The sequence below is a fragment of the Narcine bancroftii genome, chromosome 9 (genome assembly GCF_036971445.1).
Source record: "Narcine bancroftii isolate sNarBan1 chromosome 9, sNarBan1.hap1, whole genome shotgun sequence".
Lineage (NCBI taxonomy): Eukaryota > Metazoa > Chordata > Chondrichthyes > Torpediniformes > Narcinidae > Narcine > Narcine bancroftii.
In genome coordinates, this window is record NC_091477.1 from 115,148,196 (window position 1) to 115,172,511 (window position 24,316).

A 24,316-nucleotide genomic window follows, 5' to 3' on the forward strand; every position below is an offset into this window, starting at 1 on the left:
ACATTTTTATACCAGGATTTTTTGCAATTTGAGTGGGGGTGTGGATGACATACAGGACTCGAGTTAAACCCCACCATTTAAGAGCCAGTTAATAGATGGTCAGTTGCACAACAAAGAGCTGGGCAGAATATGGAGGAAAAATGAGCCAAATCTGGCCTGAGAGTTATTGAAGTTTTTGGATTGCACAATGGAATGCAGTCAGTTCTTGCAACTTTCCTTGACACACCAAGAAGTGTGTTCCTTCTCACATTCCAAAGGTAGGTGGTTTGGAAAGTTATTTAGCTACTGTAAACCATTTCATCAGATGCAAGGATCGACAATGAGATAGACAACAGACTCGCCAAGGCAAATAGCGCCTTTGGAAGACTACACAAAAGAGTCTGGAAAAACAACCAACTGAAAAACCTCACAAAGATAAGCGTATACAGAGCCGTTGTCATACCCACACTCCTGTTCGGCTCCGAATCATGGGTCCTCTACCGGCACCACCTACGGCTCCTAGAACGCTTCCACCAGCGTTGTCTCCGCTCCATCCTCAACATCCATTGGAGCGCTTACACCCCTAACGTCGAAGTACTCGAGATGGCAGAGGTCGACAGCATCGAGTCCACGCTTATGAAGATCCAGCTGCGCTGGATGGGTCACGTCTCCAGAATGGAGGACCATCGCCTTCCCAAGATCGTGTTACATGGCGAGCTCTCCACTGACCACCGTGACAGAGGTGCCCCAAAGAAAAGGTACAAGGACTGCCTAAAGAAATCTCTTGGTGCCTGCCACATTGACCACCGCCAGTGGGCTGATAACGCCTCAAACCGTGCATCTTGGCGCCTCACAGTTTGGCGGGCAGCAACCTCCTTTGAAGAAGACCGCAGAGCCCACCTTACTGACAAAAGGCAAAGGAGGAAAAACCCAACACCCAACCCCAACCAACCAATTTTCCCTTGCAACCGCTGCAATCGTGTCTGCCTGTCCCGCATCGGACTTGTCAGCCACAAACGAGCCTGCAGCTGACGTGGACTTTTTACCCCCTCCATAAATCTTCGTCCGCGAAGCCAAGCCAAAGACAGCTCCTAGAGTTTTAGGAGTTTGATGAGAGTCTGTAAGTCACCAAAGACTCCTGCAAATTTCTAAAGATCTGCCATGGAGAGCATTCTGACTCCTTGCATCACTGTTCAGAAGGCTACAGGGGTTTGTTATTTTGCCCAGTGTCATTATGGGCGTTAGTCTTCCCTCCATCAATGACATCTTTAAGAGGCAGTGCCTCAGGAAAGCAGCATCTATCATCAAGGACCCTCACCACTCAGGACATGCCCTTTACTCACTGCTGCCACCAGGAAGGAGGTACAGGAACCTGAAGATGTGCACCCAACATTACAAAATCAGCTTCTTCCACCATCAGACTTCTGAACAGACAATGAACCTAGAAGGCCAACCTCAATTTTTTCTCTTTTGGTGCTAATTATTTATATTTAAATGTTGCATTTTACATAACTATAATTTATTGAAATTTTGCATCTGTAATGCACAATACCTCTGCCTCAGAATAACGAAATTCGTGAAATATGGTAATGACAGTAAACCTGATTCTGATTCTAGTTCTAGTATTTAGAATGAGAGGTGGAAGCTGGGAGGAGTGGATGAAATCTTGAGAAAAATAAAATATGCAGTGAAGAATCAGTCTAAATGGGTGGTTTATGGATGGCACAGACTCTATAACTGCATGATTCTATAAGGAGCAAATGGATTCAAATGAAGGACCTGGCCTTCAGTAGCAGGTTCAATCCATTGACAGTTAGGTAAAAGCTTGAGCTCACCTGGGCCATTACCAGGAAGTTGTACTGTGAAGATTCCAGCAGACTCATTTTAAGATAGGTTCCAGTTTTGCAGATTCCCCTGTTAAATACCATTAATAGTTGTCCCCATTATCCTCCCCTTCAAAATATTTTTTCTTCTGCCCTTCTGATCTCGCTGCACCTCCGAGCACACACTTATTTTCTATCTCCCTCCACCCCATTAGCCAAGCTCATCCATACAATCTTTCTGACAAACCTTTGACCTTCCCTGTGACAACACAAACTCCTGAAATAGGGACACACCATTTTCCAGATATAATTTGCTTCCACCCTATCCAAATGGAACACGACATCATAACTTTTGTATTCAAATCCTCACCCACCATCATTGTGCATTGTACTCTGAATGATTTATATTTATGGCACCTCCAGTTCTATCCAAGCCCTGAAGCTCATCTTCAGCCCACCGACGGCTTGTTCGATGAAATTTCTGTTTGTTTGGTGGGTTTGGTTATTACTGTTTCTGGCCCCTGTTGGCTGAACTCCTCGCAGATATCAAAAGATATGCCTTAAGCAGGGTAACCTTTACATCAAAATAGCCAGCTGAGAAATCTGCTTGGAGGTGAGCAGAGATTAAAAAAAAAAAAGTGCTGCTGCCCAACAAGGGATCTGAAGGCTGCTGAAGAATCTTGTTCAGATCTGAGCGGAGTTATTTCTTGTGGCTGTGGGCCCATGGCACATCGATGGACTACGAGCCCCTGTGGCTGATTAATACTCCTGAGTTATCTGGGATTCTTTGATTGGCAAATGCACACTGTCATTGGTCCACAACGAAGAAAACCCAGGAAGTGGCACAGACTGGTTGATTCTATTTTTAAATGCTATTTAACTTTTTTCCATACATGTAATCATAGCCAGATGCAAAATACAGTAGTCAAATAATAGTATCAAATCCATTATACATAGTATACAGCCCCCAACCCTCTCCCTCCTAAACAAAACCAAAGAAAAGAAAAAAAACTGAAAATAAGAAAAAAGCATAGAGAAAGAAAAATAAGCAAAAGTAGGAAAAGAAAAATAGAAAACTGGTTGTCATTCACCCCCCACCACACAGTTTTCATTATTTCTATTTTTTAATACTTCCAAGGAGAATAACGAGGTTTGAAGCTTAGGGAAAACATCTGTAAATTAATTCCCTCCATTTGTAAATATGGGCGCCAAATTTAAAAAAATGTATCATGTTTTTTACTCAGATTACAAGTAATTTTCTCAAGAGGAACACTGCTGCGCATTTCTGCGTTCCATCGCTCCATAATTCTGATTTCCACGTTACTGCTATACATTTTCTTGCTACTGCTAAGGCAAATGTTTAAAATTCTTTTTGATATATAGAAATTTTCAATTTTGGTTTTATCCTTTCAATATTACCTCATAAAAATAGCATTGTGTTTTGTGAAAATTTCATTCCTGTAATCCATTCTAAATAAATAACCAAATCTATCCAAAAAGAGTAGCGTCAAATTCTGATGGGCTTTTTTAAGATTAGGCAATAGTCTTCCAAGACAGCTGAACTCTGGTATTGTGCATCATTGACTGTAAGAACATTCCAATGTCTTGAACGGAGTCCTGAAGAAAAAGAGCTTCACACAAAAATGTTGAGAGCAGCCGTGATTTTGACAGCAATTCGAAGGTGCTGTATAGGAAGGTACAAATGTTTGTGCCTACATGTTGTGATATGCCGAGCCGTCTTGAGACACAACTGTTCAGTCACATCAAAGAACTCATTGTCTATGGGGAGACACATTGGGACACCATGTGGCCTTGTGCAAGGTAAGCTTCCCTGCTGATTTCTGCTCACTTTGCAAAATAACGTATGAGAGGAGCTGCCTACTTCTAGTCCCAAGTCTCCATTTGATACATCTGACATCAAGCTTGTCTGTGACATTGACTTTCCTTCCGGCAATTCCTCAACACTGATCATTTTCTTCCACTCCATTTCTGAGGTGGCCTGATGAAGCACCAACATGGGATCCACAGCTCTGTCACAGATGGGTTGGGAGCTACTTGGTGGGATCGGCAATTTGGGAGTTGGTGCACTCCTACTGTTTAAGCTGGACTTTTGTGCATTCCAAATGAATAGACTTAAGTCTATCTTAAATGATGCTTCTCCATTTTGGAAAAAAAAAAATTGGACTAGGATTCCCAGATCCTGACAGAATATTTCAGATTTTAAGGATGTTTTGATGTTTCTTCTGTCCGCTGGATAATTCTTTGCTGTTATAAGATTATGAGTACGACAGCTGTGTAACCAAAATAGTCTGCTTCAATGCTGGTGACGTTGGCCTGAAAGAGGACACTGGTTTGTTTTTCTTCCTCATGAATTAGGAGGATTTGGTGCAGACTTCATTTGTGAGACATCCCCTGGTGTTTTAGAAATGCCTGCTATAGTGAGTGCACATGTCAAGGTGTACAGAGGGATACAGATCACTGCTGCCCAATTTAGGGTCTTGAACTTCGCAAATGGCCACAGGCTGTGATTGGATATTGAGATGCCTTTATTTGAGATGTGGTTCCATGGATAATGCCCTGACTGGCTAGTTGATCTGGAAGGTTACATCACATGGGGTCCAAGGTGAGCTGGCCTGTTCGATTCATGGAAGGAGGCAGAGAGTAATTGTGGAAGGGTGCTTTATAATTGGAGGCCTCTGTCCAATGGTGTGCCGCAGAGAATGTTATTGGATCCACTGCTGTTTGTCATCATCTGGATTTCACTGAAAATGGTGACAAAGGCTGTACAGCTAGTCCTCAATTTCCGACCTACATGGTTACATTCGCCCGCACATACGAACAAAATTTATTTAAAAATCTTTATTAAAACTACTGTAAAAGTACATATTTTGTATTAAAAGTACTGTATACAGTGATCCCCATGGCAGCCCGAGGTCCCCGGTCCCCCCGGCAGCCTGAGGGCGCCATTCTGCATGGCAGCTCTCGGGCCCCATTCCCCGTAGCAGCCCAAGGGCCCATTCCCAAACTTACAACCAACCCGAGTTACAACCAATCCTTCTGTCCCCATTACGGTTGTAACTAGGACTAAGTGTAATGAACAGTGCAACAAGAACAAGGTCAGTTGTAAAGATGGGCCAATAAGAGACAAATGGAATTTATTTAACCCTGACAAGTGTGAGGTGGTGCATTTTGGTAATTCAATCAGGGCAGAACTTGCACTGTGAATGGTAGTGTTCTGAAGAATATTGTAAAACAGAGAGACCGAAGGGTATAGTGGCATAGTTCGTTGAAAGTGGCAACTCAGGATGAAAAAAGTTGGAGAAGAATGCATTTGGCATGCTACCTTTCATAAGGTGGGGTATAGTGTACATAAGTTGGGATTTCATGATTCAGCTGTGCAAGGTATTAGTGAGACCACACACTGAGGATTCGATGTTGCCAAGTTCTGACAGTTTTTAACCATGTCTCAGACTTTGCTCTCTGGGGTTACCACACAGACATGATCCAATGGAAAAGGGTACAAGCTGACCAAATGCGCACTACCCCTCTCTCTTTCTCTCACACACTTTTTCTCCCATACTTTTCCACTCTCTCTGTCTCACACTCTTGCTTCTCTCGCTCTCTCTCGATTTGTGTTAACCTTTAATTTCATGTTGAACTATATATCTTTTGTAAAAATATCTTAGTAAACTAAATTGTAGAGTTAATATTATTGTATCTGTATTCTTAGTAAGTTAGTGTGGGTGGTTACAGGGGACAAGGTAACATATTAGCATTTTAAACACACAGGTCACAGCACATTTGCAGATACACCATTGTACTCTAAGAGTGTTCATTCTCACAGTTGCAGCATATTGGACAGACATAGCTAATGGATTTCAAGTGGGTCTTAATTATTCAAGAATATTTGAAGGAAGCCATCTGTTTTTAATCAAGGCCACTGAAGCTTCTTGAACAGCGATGAGGTCAGAGGTTGTTATGGATATGAAATGGTTTTGAAAAAGGAACAGAATTTTGGTAGAAATAAAATTGATGGTCATGTGGTTTCATATAATTCATGTTGACCTCATCAATCATGCAACTGTCACATGACTTGGAGAACGATATTACCAAATTCTGACATTTTGAGTTCAGGTTTGGAAGAGTTCAGTTTGGAGAGTACAGAAGTCAAAACCCCTGTGACACAGGGGTTGAAACCTTGTGAAAGATAGGGTTGATTTACAGTAACCAGAATTGATGCTGTTGATGTGTGTAACTCCTGGGAAAAGGGAAACACCGAATTGGTGCCTTTTGAAATAAGGTAGACCATTTTGCTGTCTCTTTAGAAAAGAGGACAGACTTCTACTGGGTCTATTTTTATGTATGGCCACTTCATTTAACCATTGTCTGGTTTGTGAATTAAGCATGGAAGAAAATAGCCATATTATGAGTAAAGAGACCTGAAGAAATAATGTTTAAAAGTGCTTTATAATTATTTATGAACTGAGAATTTAAGACCTTCAAGCAAGAGTAAAATGATGAGGAACATTTAAAGATTGACTTTTCAGAGTGGGACTTTAATTACACACACATACATTTACACACAGTGGGGGTTACGTTTAGAGTTAAGTAAGTTTAGAGATAAGTAAGAAATGTAATGCTGTTCATAGTGTAATTAACAAAACTATTATTTTAAATTTATCATTGTCTGGTGAATTTTATATTGCTGTTCCGGTGTTAGTGCAAATAAAATCCCTTTAGTCCCAAAAATAGTTAAAAGGGTTGTTAGTTTGTAACAATATACAGTACAACTCCGATTATCAGAAATGGTCGGGACTGTTCACATTTCGAATGAACAGATTTTTGGAGAACTGGTCATTTTGTAAAACAACAGCCGAGTAGGAACTGCAAAGCACTTGCAACTCTATTTAAACAACAACAAACAACAAGGGAAGGCTTTTTAAGCATTAAAATAATGTTTAAAATCATTTTTTAAAATTCCTGCCACCGCCGATCACAAGAGCCTAAGGGTGTCACTCCTGCCTGGGAGCTTGAGATCCCTGGTCAGTTCGGCTCTGAAAAAGTTTGGATAAATGAGGATTTCTGATTTGTTTCAGATATCCTCATTTATCTGAGATTGTAAAAATATTTCAGGTAACTGAGAATCCAATTTCGGTTACTCATAATATATAAATATATCTCCCTCTCATATATATCACCCTCTCTTTCTCTCACATATGCACACGCACATGGTTAATATACCCTCACCTCCTGCATCCTCCACACTTCCACCCACTCAACTTCCCCTTGCGCTGCCATGTCATTCGTCTTCTTCATCTTCTTCTTTCCCTTTTCTTTTTAAAATATATTATTGAGTTTAACATATAATCTTACAGAGTTTTAGAAAAGAAAGCACGTAACAAATCATTTGTATACATGTAAGCACACACACACACAAAGATGAAATTAAGAGGAGAATTCCTTAATGAACATAAGAAACAATAATTTGAATTGATCTGTGAAACCATGTTAAACCCATTTGGTGAGTTAAGCCAAATAAAAATAAAATGGAAAAAAAAAGAAAACTAAAACCGACATCTAATCTACCCCCTCCCTCAATAAATAAGAACAAAAATGTGGATCCAGTGGTGACCACCAGACATTGGACAGTGAATCTCTGGAGCACACTTCCCTTTCCTTTCTGTATCTCCCTCACCACCTGACCTCACTCTATCACTCTCTCACACAATGTACCTCATCGTGCACAGCGTCCATATGGCTGCAAATATCAGGAGCCTCAGAGTGGCTTCCATGAATGACCAGCTCCAAAGTTTAGGAGATAAAACACAGGATTCTGTTGACACCGTAGTTAAGTGAAAAAAAAACACACAAATGCTGGAGAAATTCTACAGGTCCAACTGTGCTTTTATGTAGTAAAGGTAAAGATACATCACCAACTGAATTGATGATTTCACAAACAAATTGTGTAAGAAAATTCCATCAAAGTTTTCTGAAAAATCTCCCAACACAGCTTCTGGGAATGATACTGTTCATAGTCCCTTTCAAGAACTGTGAGGATGTAGAAATAACTGTCATGCTGTTCAGTCACATTTCAAGACCTTCTGACTTCTGTCCGGGGTCGCATTTTGCTTCTGAGAAATTCTGTGAGCATTAAGTTGAAGTTTTAACATTTTGTTCAGACTGAGCTCTGCAGCTCTTAACTATCTGAACCGAAAAGGAAAAAATAGGCTCGGCCATGAAGCAATGACATTACGGTATTGTTTGTAAACAAAAATCAGTATTTTTTAAGCAGTTTTCAGTTATGTGGTCAGTTTCACTGCATCTAATCTACTATATTTCATCTCTCACCTGGTCTTTAATCTCCTCATTCACAGATAGTATGTTCTTATGGCTTGTCATGAAATATAGAGAAAGAGGATCAATATGCTCAGACTTTACAATTTCTAACATATCTATACATTTTTAATGCTAATTTGCGTAGGTGTACTTCTTGCTGTCAGGAACACATTACTGAAATTGTGGTACTGATTTTATTCATTTTGTTTAACCTGAATACTAATCTACATAATCCAATTAATCCTACCACACAAAATACAAATAGATAATGTGGAGAGAGAAACTGTTTCCGGTGAAACAAAACTTTTTCTTTTAATTCAGAGTTCCATCAGGCACTTCTGACAGAAACTTGTCTCCGTCGGCCATGCCGATAGTCAAGTGTATTTGCATTGTAAATACAAAGCTTATCCCATCGACAAAACTTACCACTGAATCCGTCTAATTCCAGAACAAAAGCTCAGCATGGTGTAGGACTTGGTGGGGAATCTGCAGGAGGTGCACAAGTTCCTTCTGACAACCTCCTTGTTCAACACTTTCATCAACAACTGTCCATCATGACGTCAGGTAATCAGAATCAGTTTTAGTTTTTTTTTTTGTCGTGAACATGTGCCATGCATATTTTGGTTTGGCAGTAGCAGTATGATGCAGAACGAAGTGCAAAACTACAATAAAATTAGAATTACATAAATTAAAACAAAATAAGTAATTAGTGTCAAAAAAGAGAAAAGGCAAGGTAGTGTTCATTGTCCATTTAGAAATCTCATGGCAGAGGAGAAGAAGCTGTTTTTGTAACATTGAGTGTGTGTCTTCAGGTCCCTTGTAACATCTTCCTGATGGTAGCAATGAAAAAAGTGCATGATCTGGGTGGTGAGGGTCCTTGATGATAGATGGCTGCTTTCTTGAGGCACCTCGTCTTAAAGATATCATTAATGAAGGGGAGCCTAATGCTCATAATGGTGCTGGCTGAATTTATAACTCTCTGGATCCTAGTTCTGAACTGTGCATTGCCACCTCCATAACCTGTACACAACTACCCAGAAAAATGAAGCAGTAATGGCTCAGTGCGTCATTCAGACAATTTATAGGCAAGAGTGGTAGTTGTTGAATAACATTCATGCTGTATAAGACATAGACAATGAGCACATACAAGAAAGTCTAACTATCTGCCCTTGACATGCAATTGATTTGCTATCACTAAGTTCTGAACCTTCAATAATTTGAGGGTTAGCATGAACAAAGCTAAACCAGTCTAGCCACATAAATACTCTGAACTTCAAGGGCAGATCAAATGTTTGTTAACCTGCTGTCTGATTCAGTCCTGAATTTCAACAGCCTTTCATTCTACATAAGCACAATGGAGTCATAGAGGCAGAAAGTTCAACAGCATGGGAACAGGTCCTTCTGGCCATCCAAACTAGGCCCATTAGCCTGAATTGAACCTATATCCCCTCTAAACATTTTTGATCCATGGAATTGAGGAGTGTGATGGGATAATCATTGCTTCCCTGAGCAAATGAAGCCCTAACAAATTTATACATTTTTTTATTTGGACACGCAGCACGGTAATAGGGCTATGTTGGTCCATGAGTCTGTGCTGCCAAATTTACACCCAATTAACCTACACGCCAGTACATTTTGAATGGTGAAAGGAAAGCAGGACCCCCAGGAGAACCCATGCGGACATGGAGAGAATGTACAAATTCTTTACAGAGAACGTACAAACTCCCTACAACAATCAAGATAAAATAGACTGCATATTTTGGAATGCATCTACTATTCTAAGTATTCAACATCTCCATAATTAGAACACTGTTTACAATCTACAAATGCCCTACAGTTACTTGCCTAGATTATTCTGATTTTACCTCCTAACCCAAACTTTCATCACCAAGAAGTAGGGAGACAGCAGGAACAAGGAATATTCTCTCTTTGGAGTTCTCTACAAAGTCACATACCATCCTGACATGGAAACACATCGCCACTCCTTAATCATCAATGAATCCAAACTCTATCTCTCTCCACCAACGTTAGAGGCTCCAAAATGGTTTATGAAGCGGGATCTCCGCACTTACTTGAAAACATTAAGTATGGGCAATAAACATTCACCCTTTCAGCAACACTTGTATCCCAGAAACAAGAAAGCAAAGCTATTGGCTTAGTACATTTTGTGGAGAATAGGTAAAAGAAAGAATTGTGCATTTCAATGGCTATCTGGGATGACATCTTCTACAAGCGTAGAATCTTTTATAATTCTGATAAATTTATGCATTCGAAATGTACTGGGGGTTGTAGGTCAATTGGGTGTTATTGGGCAGCACGAGCTCATGGCCTGTTACTGGCTGATTGTCTAAATTTTAAAAACAAAACTAATATCAAGCACAAAACTCAGATTCCTGAATCAGGAACAGAATCAGAATTTATTGTCATGAAATTTGTTGTTTTGTGGCAGCGTCACGATGCAAACATTTAGATAAAATACCTTAAAAATAAATAAAAATAATGCAAGAAAACGTCGAAGTAAGGCAGTGTCTGTGGTTATTTGCTCATTCAAGAAACTGATGTTTCAGACATGAGAGCTGATGGTTTACCCCATGTCTTTTGTATGGTGAAAAATGTGAGGTAATTGAATTTGCAAGCTCAAATCGATGCAAGGCTCCCTTGCAACGATACTTTAATTCCTTGTGTAAGTAGCCTTACAATGTCCAGTCTATTTGTGTTTCTTGTGATATCCATAAATTTGGTATATGATGGCGACTAGTTTTATAACAGAGCTGGGCACGTTATCCCAAATTAACACTGGACAGCCAATGCTAAATTCACTTTGGTAGGAAAAATAGAAGAGCAAATTATTATTTAAATAATGAAAAACTGCAGCATGCTGTTGTGCAGAGGGACTTGGGAGGGCTTGTGCATAAATTGCAAAAAGTTGGGTTGCAGGTACAACAGGTTATTAAGAAGGCAAATGGAATGTTGGCCTTCATCGCTAGAGGAACTGAATTCAAGAGCAGGGAGGTCACGGTGCAACTGTACAAGGTACTGTTCTGGCCTCCATACTTGAGGAAGGATAGACTGGCCTTGGAGGCAGTCCAGAGGAGGTTCACCAGGTTGATCCCGGAGATGAGGGGGTTGACCTATGAGGAGAGACTAAATTGCCTGGGATTATACTCACTCGAATTCAGAAGAATGAGGAGAGATCTTATAGAAACATATAAAATTATAAAAGGAATAGATAAGATAGAGGCAGGAAAATTGTTTTCACTGGTAGGTGAGATCAGAACTAAAGGACATAGCCTCAAGATTCAGGGGAGTAGATTTAAGACAAAGATGAGGAAAAACTGTTTTTCACAGTGAGTAGTGAATCTGTAGAATTCTTTGCCAGGGAATCAGTTGAGGCGACTTCATTAAACATATTTAAGATTCAGTTAGATTTTTACATAAAAAAAGGAATCAATGGATATGGGGAAAAGGCAGGTGGGTGGAGTTGAGTCAATGATCAGATCAGCCATGATCTCATTGAATGGCAGACCAGGCTCGATGGGCCGGATGGCCAACTCCTGCTCCTCTTTCTTATGCTCTTTCGGTTCAGTTCTAAACTTCCAACTAGATCCTAGAGTTTGTATGTTTGTAATATCTGTTAGATGTCCTTTATCGATCATTAGTTTGCATGGAACCAGGATCATTTAGTTACCTTCAGCAGTCTTTAGAGATGAGCCACAGATATAGGCAAAATAAAGTCTTACACTTGAAAAAAATATTCCTGTGAAGCTGGAGTCGCTATTAAAATCCAACCCGCATGTAATTTACACCAAAGTCACTGTGTTTTTACATGTAAAACACATGAATAACAAAAGCTATAATGAGGAGTGACAACATTATTGGATTCAAGTTGGAGAAGGCAATAATTTCTCACAAAGTGCTCAGTTTTTTTGGTTCTTTGTTCTGCCTCTATTTGATACTCCAGTCTTAGTGTAAGTGATGTTAATTGAAGAAAGCTGCATGTTGCATGTAATATTTCATAGTTTTCTTCCGATGGCTGAAGATAAGCCAAGAACATCTGTTACTTTTCATGAAAAATGTGTACTCTAGATTTTAATGCAATGATTGAGTCATTGGGAAGATCTGATGTAACTAATATGTCTGGCCTATCGGAATGGTTTTACACACTGGGCATTAATTGAGTGCAAAATCTAATTCTTACAGGAATAAAATAAAAATCCTCCTTTATGGGAGCTATTTCATAATTAAAATTTTATTTTGAAACACAACTAAACACCAGAGCTTTCAAAATGCTGTTTTCACTTTGGAAACGATAAGACAGGAATCCTGGACCATTTGAAAAGTGAACAAAGAAGACACTGGTCTTTCAGTAACATAAGGAGTAATTTGAATGGTGGTAGGGATATTAATATAGTGACTGTCTCACTATTTGAACTTTTTCTTGATCTTCCCTTGAGATCCTGTGTCTCTGAAAGCAAGTTCGTCTTTGAAATTTGTCCCCTTTTGTTTGACGTTTTACAGAGATAACGTAGGATGCACTCTCAGTTTCCCCAGATATCAGTAAAACAAAGTTTCAATTTTTATACCCTCTTCATTTCAGTGGTTTTTGATGGTATGCTTATCTAGACCTTGGTGAACAAAGGGATTTAGGAATTCTGGTATATAATTCCCTGAAAGTTGAGTCACATGTAGATAAGGTGGTGAAGAAAGCATTGGGCATGTTGGCCTTCATAAATCAGAGCACTGAGTACAGAAGTTGGAAGTCATGGTGAAGCCAAATTTGGAATGTGGTGTGCATTTTTGGTTGCCAAATCATAGGAAGGATATAAACGGAATAGAGAGAGTGCACAGAGGAGATTTACAAGAATGTTGCCTGGGTTTCAGGGTTTGAGTTGCAGGGAAATGTTGAGCAGGCTGGGACTTTATTCTCTGGAGCATAGAAGATTGAGGGGTGATTTGATAGAGGTATTTAAAATTTTGAAGGGGACAGATAGAGTCAATGTGGACAGGTTTTTTTTCCATTGACAGCAAGGGAGATTCAAACAAGAGAACATGGATTGAGATTGAAGGGGGAAAATTTAGGGGAACCATGAGGGTGAATTTTTTCACTTAGAGGGTGGTGGGAGTATGGAATGAGCTTCCAGCCAAAGTGGTAGATGCAGGTTTGATTTTAATATTTAAGTAAAAGTTGGATACGCATATATACAAGAGAGGTGTTGAGAGTTGGGTGCAGGTCAATGGGACTAGGTGGGAGAAGGTGTTTGGCATGGACTAGAAGAGTCAAATTGGCCTCTTTCTGTACTGTAATGGTGATATGAAGTACATTCAATCTTGCAAACATAACTAATCCTACAGATTTAGATTTAGAATTTTTCACAAAAAAATTTCATGCTAAAATTATATAATAATATGGATAAATCAATGACATATAATTTATTATCTGGAAACTTTCTTTAGTTTGTCGTGCTCTTGTTTATACTGATGTTTTCAATGTTACTAACTAGGAAGAAAAAAACACTGAATGTTTCTTTTATGGAATACAGTATTTTTTAATATAGGAGCAAATCCTTTAAGTATTTCTGCTAGTAAAGTTTTTCAGGAATTTACTCATTTTTAAAAAAAATCTTTGGCTGTTTTTCTTCTGTGTCTAAAGACTTCCTGTGTCAATGGTCCCAGGGTATAATGGTCTAACATTTCAAAGATGTTGAGGAATGAACAGAATCCTATAACACAGCTGGGCAGGTCAGATCTTTAGAAAAGAATACATTCCCTGACTGTAGGGTAAGGCTGCAACAATTCCTTATTCACTTTTATCCCACCCATATTTCAACAGGCAAGAGAGAGGAGAATGTGCACTGGATCTCTTAACAACCATTTGGTATATGTGTGGGAGACATTTAAAACTGCCACATGTATCTGATGCCATAACTCATGAGCAAAGGAATTGCAAACGGCTGCCAAAATGTGCCCACACACCCATAGGATTTAAATTAATATCATTTCATTAACCTTTCCCCTTGTTAATGAGGCATGTAAGCTTCAAATATGACCAGAAAACAGGAAAATATTTCATAGTAAATTCCATTCTTTGTCAAAGTTTTGTCCATTGTGCTTGTTCTTCAAATGTGTCTGATGATTTGCTCATCCTTTGGTCACTAAACAAGAACAGACAGGCTGTATATCTCTGCAATCCTCTGTCATCACCTTGGATGTTGGGAACTATCCAATGAGGTCCCACATCCGATACTTCTGTTGAGCAATGGTTGACCTTCTTCGAGTGGTTGCCTCACATGAACATGAATGTGGTGTGAACATCTACAGCACAGAATCAGGCACTTTGACCCATCTAGTCGATGCCAAACTATTTTCCTCACTTACCTCATGGACCTGCATTGGGACTCTAACCCTCCACTAACCTCCCAGCCAAATTTATTTTAATTTTTTTAAAATCAGATCCACATTCACAAATTCTGCTGCAGCTCATTTTACACTCCCACTAGTCTCTGAGTGAAGAAGTTTCCCCTAATGTTCCCTTTCATTCTTAAATCATGTCCTCTTGTTCTTGTCTCATCCAACCTCATTGGAAAATTATCTGCTTGGATGAACTATAACCCTCAGAATTTTGCATATCAAATCTCCTCTCATTCACTGATTCTCCAGGAAATAAAGTCTGAACCTATTCAACCTTTCCCTATAACTCAGCTCCTCAAGTTCTGGCAACTTCCTTGTAAATTTTCTCTGCCCCTTTTCAATCTTATTGATATCTTTAGGTAGGTAGGTGACCTAAACTACACACAATAACCCAAATTTGACCTCATTAATTTCTTAGACATCAACATAACATCCCAACCCCTGCACTCAATATTTGATTTATAAAAGCCAATGTGCCAACGGAACTCTTTATGACTCTATCCAGCTGTGATACTACTTCCAAGAAATTAGGTTTGTGCGTTCCCAGCTCCCTCTGTTCTGCTGTCGCGCCCTGCCATTTACTGTGTCAGTTCATCATCTTAAAATTCAACACCTCACTCTTGTCCACGTTAAATTCCATCTGCCATTTTGCAACCCCTTTCAGGGTGGGGGAAGAAATTAACAAATAATACACTGCATTAAGGATGGGAGTGTGAAAGGACACCAATAGGATGGCACATAAAAAGCCAGCAAGCACCTGAGAGATCAAATGGCTAATGCTGTATCTCTTTTATATTTTCCCAACCCATTTCATAACTTCATGGAATTTAGGACCAGTACACAAAAAAGTAAATTTTTAAAAAATCAACTAGAATTTAATTTATTCACCATTAAGAGTCATTTGTAGAAGTCATTCAAACGTTTGTCAAGTATTTCAGCTTCACCTCTGAAAAAAAATGTTTTTTTTCCATCCTTCTAAGCTTTCCAATCAACAGAATTGTTTCACTCCATCCATTTTATAAGATTCCCCCTTAATACCTTGAAAGCTTCAGTTACATTTTCTCAATCTGATATTACAGAAAAATCAATATGGGCAATATTAAACATCTAATATTTATCTTTTACTTCGGCAAATCTCCTTGCTAAGGTTTACCCAGAACTGACTCCACATGCGGCCTAATCACAGAATTTCGCAGAAGAATAACATCTATTCCCTATGGATGGAAAGGTCAGAAATGAAATCCTGTCTATTCATTTGTAGACAATGAAAGCAAGATTGCAAAAAGGACACATACGTGGCAGAGGTTCCACTGATTGCATCTGAGACGCACTTCCTCAGCGGTTCTGCATCCAAATTAAGTAAGTTTTGGTGAGGCACAGTGGTGTCATGGTTGAGGTATTAGAACAGAAATGAAGAGGAATTTCCTTACCAGAGAGTGGTAACTCGGTGAAATTTGTTGCCACAGGTGGTGGTGGCGGCCAGGTCATTGCAAGTATTTAAGACAGAGATTGATAGGTTCTTGATTAGCCAGGGCATCAAAGAGAAGGATGGGCAGTGAACCTGAGTGGGAAAATGGATCAGCTCATGATTGAATGGCGAAGCAGACTCAAATGGGTTGAATGGCCTATTTCTGCTCCTATGCTTTATGGTCTTATAGGTACTAGTCTAGCAGCCAGATTTCTGGGTTATTAATCCAGAAACATGAGCTTCATCAACACAGAGCTTAGCCCATTGCTCTACTTGCTATACACCCATGATTATGTGACTAAGCACAATTCAAATGCCATCCACAAATATGCCAACGACATCTTGGTCATTGGCTGAATGAGGTAGCATACAGGAGGGACATAGATCAGTTGGTTGAGTGGTACCCAACAACAGCCTTGCACTCAACATTAGCAAAACCAAAGATTGTGGACTTCAGAAAGGGGAAATCAGGAGAACTCGAACCAGTCCTCATCGTGGGATCAGCAGTGGAAGGGGTTAAGAGCTCCAAGTTCCTGGGTGTCGACATCTCTGAGGAACTGTCCTGGGGGCTCCATGTTGATGCAATAACGAAGAAGGCTTGCCAGTGACTATACTTCTTGAGGGGTTTGAGCAGATTTGGTATGTCACTAAAGACTTTCAAATTTCTGCAAGTGGTACTGTGAAGATTGGTTGCAGAACTCTCTGGTACGGAGGTGCCACTGCACAGGACAGAGTTGTGAACTCGGCCAGCGCCATCACGGGCATCAGTCTCCACTCCATCAAAGACAAGAGGTGGTGTCTTAAGAAAGCAGCCTCGATCCTCAAGGACTCTCACCACCCAGGCTATAACCCTCTTTACACTGCTACCATCGGGAAGGAGGTAGAGAGCCCCAAGGACAAACAGCCAGCAGCACAAGTTCACTCTGCCATCAGATTTCCTAGTGGACAATGAACCACAGACTTCCTCTTATTTTGCACTTGCCTTGCAATATTTGCACTGTAATTCTACAGTGAAACACGCATTTCGTGACACGCTCATGATTCGGATTCACATCACATCAGTTAGGAAATGTGATTTTTTTTTCTTTAAAAAAATGCAAATCTTGGTAATGGTAAACATGAAAGTACTGGACTGTTGTGAAAACATCCTTTGGGAGTGGAAAGCTGACATCCTTACCCTGATTGGCACATATGTGACACAAAAACCACCAAGGAATTGACCCTGAATGTTCCAGGGAAACTCAGGAGAGGCAATTAATACTGGCAATGCCAATGACGTGCACCCTGAAAGTAAACAAATTAAAACAAAATGGATCAAAAGAAAGGCAACACATTGAATCCGTAATGTTCTGTCTTGATATTTTGTCTGAATAAACAGTTCAGTGGTCTTGGTTAAAATTAATGTTCACATCAGAAAACTAAGGTATATTTGCTGCCACATGCTGACTGTTATTAGGGGTAACATCCAGTATTTTCCCACTAAACTTCTGTAGTAAAAATTCAAGATTTCTTTAAGATTCAAGATTAAAAACTCCTTTATTGTCATATAATAGGACAGAACATGTAATATTACATGAAATTTCCTTCTGCTGGCTGTAAGGCAGACCAAGAGTTGCCACGTGCCGCCCAGCATCCTTTCAGTAAGAGAGAACGAGAAGCAAGTGAGAGTTTCTTCAGTACTCTCGAGCTCCACAGACTCCTGTTCAATCCGTCAGTAACCTGAGCTCCAGCTCCAAACCTCCGACACAATCAGGAACCCTAGATTGCCCCAGGCCCTTTGGGAGCCCTCCTTGCCCTCAGCGCCCTCTCGAATCTCGGCTCTCATACATTACCTGGTCCCGATGAGCCAGTCTTCAGCAGCCTGCAGCCCTTGCGGGTCCCCCGACCTCGTTGCCCGCAGCCTGTGTGGGCCCCTCAGCCACTAAGCCCCTCGTTGGTTCGCTGCTGTGGTCACCTCCCCTGTCGGATCATCTCCCATGCTTCTCCTTCTCGATGTTGGGTGCTCTTCGCATTTCTGGTCCACTGCTCCCCGGTATCTGCAACCCTTCATGAGTGCCATCAAACACAGGCGCTGCCATCTTGGGCTCAGACCTCCACGGTTTCACGACCTTGAATTAATCTGCACAAGAACTTGAAACCATTTTAAAAATTCTGTGGCTGAATGGCGGAGCAGGCTCGATGGTGGAGCAGGCTCGATGGGCCATTTTTGGCCTACTCCTGTTCCTACTTCCTATGTTCTATGTACAAGAATTGTTTTATAAAAATCATCAATAATCATAAAATCCTGATGACAATGCTTAAAAAAGATGTATTTGATTAATTGCAATCATAGCATTGCACTTGTCCATCTGATCTGGAGGCTTCCATAGGCATGAAATATATGTTTAATTCAATTTAACCGTTGTATGAAATGGAACCAATTAAGTGATGACCAGTTATAGTTATTTTTTATCATGTCAAAGTTCACAACTTCCCAAAGAAATTACTCCTAATGAGTCTCCTCAGACACTCCAGGGAGACAGATTCCTAATGTGGGAAAGGGTGAAAATCCAGGTTGACTGAGGAGCTGGAATGGCTGCAGAGATAAAATGAAAATTGATGACAAATCATTCATTATACAGTAAAATCCCCCGTTATCTGGAAGTAACCAACAAGAAAATCGCAGAAAATAAATAGCTAAAAAATATGTAAGTTTAAAATTGGTGCTCCCCAGTGATTTGTCAGACATGCAATCTCAAGCAACTGGAAAATTTGCTTAACCAGCATCAACCAATCCCCACAAGTACTGGATGCTAAGGGTTTTACTCTAATTTCACACCCAGACCTCAATGATAATTTTGAGGCGACAGTCGGTTGGTGCGATCATTTCATGAAGAGGAAAAATCTGGTATTATGCCAAAAAAAAACAAAAATTGCACAAAAACTACCAAAAGTTCTTGGTCATCAAATTGTACGTTTTCACTCGTTCATTATTACGGAATGAGAAGAAACATCACTTTTGATTGGCAAATATCGGAAACATTTGATGACTGTTTAGACAATGAGAGGATGGATGTGCTGGCCGCCATCTTTGCTTCAAACCATGATAATGAGAGTGATTTTGAAGGGTTCTAAATGGGTTGTTGTTTACAATAAAAATCTCGATGAAAATCTGTCGCAGTCGTCAGGTTTTTTTTTGTTTTTCAAAGGTTGATTTATAAGCCGAATTGGTTTTTCAAGGGTCAATTTGTACGCCAATGAGTGCAGATTGGATTTTGAGCTGAATTTAAGGGCTCAAAAGTAGATCCGGTGTATAAGTCAACCCCATTTTCTGAAAAGATTCTTTTGGGTTTCACGACACGACTTATACACCGAAATATACGGTATTCGAGAATGGAGAGACGGGGCCTCGCATGAATTGAGGTCCTCAAATAAAGGTTTAAGTCTTGTGGTTTGTGGTGTTTTCAAGGTAAGAGGAAGAAGAGAATTGTATGTGGTAAAAGTAGGATTTGATTCCGATGTAATTAATTATTTTCTAGGAGCAGGTTCCATTGAGCATGCAAGGTTTACCTGGGTTATGAATGACCGATGGAAATCAGAATTTTCACAAATTCTCCTACACATTTTTAAAGCAATTTTAAGCTAGCAATAAGAACTAAAAAAAATGCCTTGTCATATCCATTAATGAATAGATACTGTTTAATTATGGATAGTGTCAGTAATCATTCGATAAAATGAAAAAATATTGTGAGTGTATGTAGAGCAATATGATATAGATTACAATAGAGAAAACATTTCTGACCGGCTGACAGTTATCAATAGGGAGGATAATTCTCAATCTTTTTCTTTCCATTCACATACAACTTTGTCAATCCTATGCCGTAAGTGCTCTGCGACTAGTAAGTGATTTCTTAAGGTGATTTCTTCTTCCCTTATGTGAGTGGGAAGGGAAGGTTGAGAACCACTGCCCTAAACCCAATTGTTACTGAAATATTTTGCTTGAGAAAAATTGTCATTGGCCCATTTCCTTTGGAGTTATGATTCCACACACAGAATAAGTCAATGAGGGATGATTAACGTGTCCAAATTCTTCTTAATATTAAAATGAGCCCGCATTCACCACCTCAACTGGCAGTTCATTCCACACTCCCAGCACTTTCTGTGTGAAGATGTTCCCCCTAAACTGTTCCCCTTTCACCCTTAACCCATGTTCTCTAGTTTGTATCTCACCTAACCTCAGTGGAAAAAGCCTATCTACATTTACTCTGTCTACCCCCTCATAATTCTAAATACCTCTATCAAATCTCCCCTCATTCTTCCATGCTCCAGGGAATAAAGTCCTAACCTGTTTAGCCTTTCCTTGTATCTCAGTTGCTGAAGTCCAGGCAGCATCCTATTAAATATTCTTTGCACTCTTTCTATCTTATTGATATCTTTCCTATAATTATGTGACCAAAACTGCACACAATACTCCAAATTTGCCCTCACTAATGACTTATACTTTATCATAACATCCCAACTCCTAAACTCTATATTTTGATTTATGCCAATATGCTAAAAGCTCTCTTTACAACCCTATCAAACTGTGATGCCACTTTCAGAGAATTATGTACCTGTATTCCCAGGTCCCTGTGTTCTACCGCACTTCTCAGTGCCCTACTATTCACCATGTATGTCCTTTCTTGGTTTGTCCTTCCAAAATGCAACACCTCACACTTGTCTGCATTAAATTCCATCTGCTATTTTTCAGCTCATTCTTCCAGATGGTCCAGATTCATCTGCAAGCTTTGAAAATCTTCTTCACTGTCCACAACGCCTCTGATCTTCGTGTAATCTGCAAACTTTCTGATCCAATTTACTACATTTTATGGATGACAAACAATACTAGTCCAAGCACGGATCCCTGAGGCACACCACTAGTCACAGGCCTCCATTCTGAGAAGCAATCATCCACCACTACTCTCAGGCTTCCCCGTCCAGCCATTGTCGAATCCAGTTCACTACTTTACCATGAATACTTAGCACATGAACCTTCTGACTAACCTCCCACGTGGGATCTTGTCAAAGGCCTTACTCAAGTCCATGTAGACAACATCCACAACATTTCCTTCATCAACGTTCCTGGTAATTTACTCGAAAAGCTCCATAAGATTGGATCAACAAGACCTACTACGCACAAAGCCATGTTGACTAACCCTAATCAGCTTATGGCTATCCAAATAACTGTATACCTGATCTCTTAGAACACCTTTTACTGACATCAGGTTCACCGACCTATAAATTCCATGGTTACTTTGGAGCCTTTTTTAAACAACAGAACAATGTGAGCTACCCTGAAATCCCTCCCACAACCCCAGTGGCTGAGCACATTTTAAATATTTCTGCCAGAGCCCCTGCAATTTCTACACTTGCCTCCCTTAATGTCCAAAGGAATATCTTGTCAAGGCCTAGGGATTTATCAACCTTTATTTGGTTTAAGACAGCAAGCACTTTCTCCTCTTTTATCTGTATAGGTTCCTTGACCTCACTGCTTGTTTTTCTTACTTCCCGTGACAGTGACAGTTTCCTGGGTGAATAGTGACGAAAAAAAAATCATTTAAGATCTCCCCCATCTCTTTTGGCTCCATATAAAGCCAACCACTCTGATCTTCAAGGGGATCAAATGTGCCCCTTACTATCCTTTTACTTTTAATATACCTGCAGAAATCCTTAGGATTTTCTTCCAATTGTTTCTCAAATCAACTTCATGTCTTATTTTTTGGCCTTCATGATTTCTTTCGAGATTTGTCTTGCAATTTCTATACTCAAGAACCTCGTTTGCTTCTTGTTGTCTATACCTGCTATACACTTCTCTTCTTCCAAACCAGATCCCTAATATCCCTTGAAAGCCAAGGTTCTCTATGCCCATTAACCTTGCCTTTGATCCCGTCAGGAAAAAACGACCTCTATATTCTCACCTTTGAAGGTCCTCACTTACCTCGCACATCCTTGCCTGAAAACAATTTATCCCAATACACACATTCTAGATTCCTTCTCATTTCCTCAAAATTAGCCTTTCTCCAATTATGAATCTCAAATCGAGGCCCAGACCTATCCTTCTCCATTATTAACTTGAAACTAATGATATTATGATCACTGTACCCAAAATATTCCCCTGTGCATATTTTGGTCACCTGTCCTATCTCGTTCCTTAAAAGGAGATCCAGTATTGGATTCTCTCTAGTTGAGAACTCGAGATTTAGAAAACTTTTCTGAACATATTTGTCAAACTCCAAGCCATCCAACCCTTTTACAGTATGCGAGTCCCAATCAATATATGTGGAAAATTAAAATCCTCCATTATCAGAACCTTTTGCTTCCTGCAGCTGTCTCTACAGATTTGCTCCTCTAATTATCGTGGACTATTGGGTGGTCTATAATGCAGTCTGATGAGTGTGGTCATACCTTTCCCATTCCTCAGGTCCACCCATATAGCCTCAGTCAATGAGCCCTCTGGTCTGTCCTGTCTGAACACAGTTATAATACTTCCCCAACAAGCAATGCCTCTCCTCTCCCTTTCATCCTCCCATTCTATCATGTCTAAAGCAACGGAAGGCCGGAACATTGAGATGCTGGTTGTAAATTCTAAAGTACATTAAGGAGAATCTTATTGTTCTGAATATTCCTGATCTATCAAGGAAGGAGAACCTTTTGAAGCTGAATCTGAGGAACAAAATGAGCCGTAACAGTTTGAGAAACACTTAAGGTATAGTGATCATACCATCATTTTGATGAGCAACCTAGATCAGTGGTTCTCAACCTTTATCTTTCCACTTTAAGTAATCCCTATGCCATACTCTGTGATTAGTAAGGGATTGCTTAAGGTGGTATGTGAGTGGGAAGGGAAGGTTGAGAATTACTGCTCTAGACCCAATTGTTACTGAAATATTTTGCTTTAGAAAAATTGTCATTGGCCCATTTCCTTTGGAGTTATGAAACCGTGCACATAACGAGTCAATTAGGTGATCAAACTTTTTCTTTCTTCCTTTAGCAAACCCTTATTAATCACAGAGCACCTATGGCATAGGGAATACTTAAAGTGGTATGAGAACCACTGACCTAGATTATACTTTTATGTCAATCGAACTAACTTCAGAGGTATGAATAGAGATCTGTTCTGAGTAAATGAGGATCAAGGTCTTGCAAGTAAAACCATGGACAGCTTCTAAAGGGGAGATAGTTTGGATGCAGTCTGGATACAATTCTACAAAGAAGAAAGGTACAGTAATCAAAGTCAATTTCCCAAATGACAAAAGCAATGCAGTAAAAAATGAAACAGAATGAAGGGACTGAAGTTCAACAGAGTCGAATATATTTGAATATTATTTATTCTGATATATACAGTATATCATTGCCTTTGGACCTATTGGTGACATTAGAACAGATTCAAGGTATTTGGAATGAAAGCCAAAAAGGTTCAAAGATGGTCTTGGCATGTACTTGACATGGCCATGAGCATTGTATCTCCTTGCAGTATCTCATGATGACTGCTTTTCCTTAAAGAAGGGCAGGCAATCAGAGATAACGAAGAAACACCCATTTATTTCACTTATTCTTCTGCTATCATGAATAATGATTCATACAACTTCTCTCGTTTGGATCGCTGATGAATCATGCTCTGAAGTGCTCGCTGATGTTGCTCGTATTTAATAGCGGGGTTCACACAAGGACATTGCTTACTTAATAACGGGGATCGCAAAAAAATTACTGTCAACTTGGATGTGTTATTTGGAGAGGGAGTTGGGAGACGCTTCAACAGATACGTGAAGAGAGGAAAAAACAGGAAAATAACAAAGGTAGCTAATTGTGGCCTATTGGCTGACTGCAAAGATATAATCCAACCATTAACTGCATTACTGGGTTAAAAAAATGTTTATTATCTTGACAAAGATGAAATAGGAACTGTGAATATGAGAAACCTGAAATAAATAAATCAGAAAATGTACCTCACGTAAATTTCATGAACCAATGGAGAGAAAATCACTTGAGGTGGGGGAGGGACATGCATAAAATCCCCTGATTAATCTCCTTGCATTTAAAACTGATCTCATCAAGTCTGACTGTTTGTCTTTCAGATGTTTCTGGATTTGCATCATTTTAAGTCGCAAGAATACTAATGTCATCTTTATACATTATCCTTATAACACTAATTTTTAAGCAGCAGGATACCTGATTGAGCAGATAATAGCAAAATGTACATCTAAACCCTGCTGGAATATTACGCAGGAAATAATAACACAGGAAAGATGATTACACAGAGAAACATTTGGTATATAGAAGAATA

The 24,316-nt window shown here is 39.7% G+C and overlaps 1 long non-coding RNA gene across 2 annotated transcripts in view; it reads left to right on the top strand.

The window, feature by feature from the left end:
- Positions 1-7,802: 7,802 nt before the first annotated feature.
- The window catches only part of LOC138743073 (uncharacterized), a 22,885-nt gene continuing 6,371 nt past the window's right edge, over positions 7,803-24,316 (top strand). The window contains exons 1-3 of one of the 2 annotated variants that reach the window (XR_011344644.1): positions 7,803-7,945; positions 8,587-8,702; positions 15,808-15,900. This is a non-coding gene — a long non-coding RNA (uncharacterized lncRNA). Of the gene's footprint in view, positions 7,946-8,586; positions 8,703-15,807; positions 15,901-24,316 lie in introns of those variants that run through there. The other variant, XR_011344643.1, reaches the window with a different exon arrangement.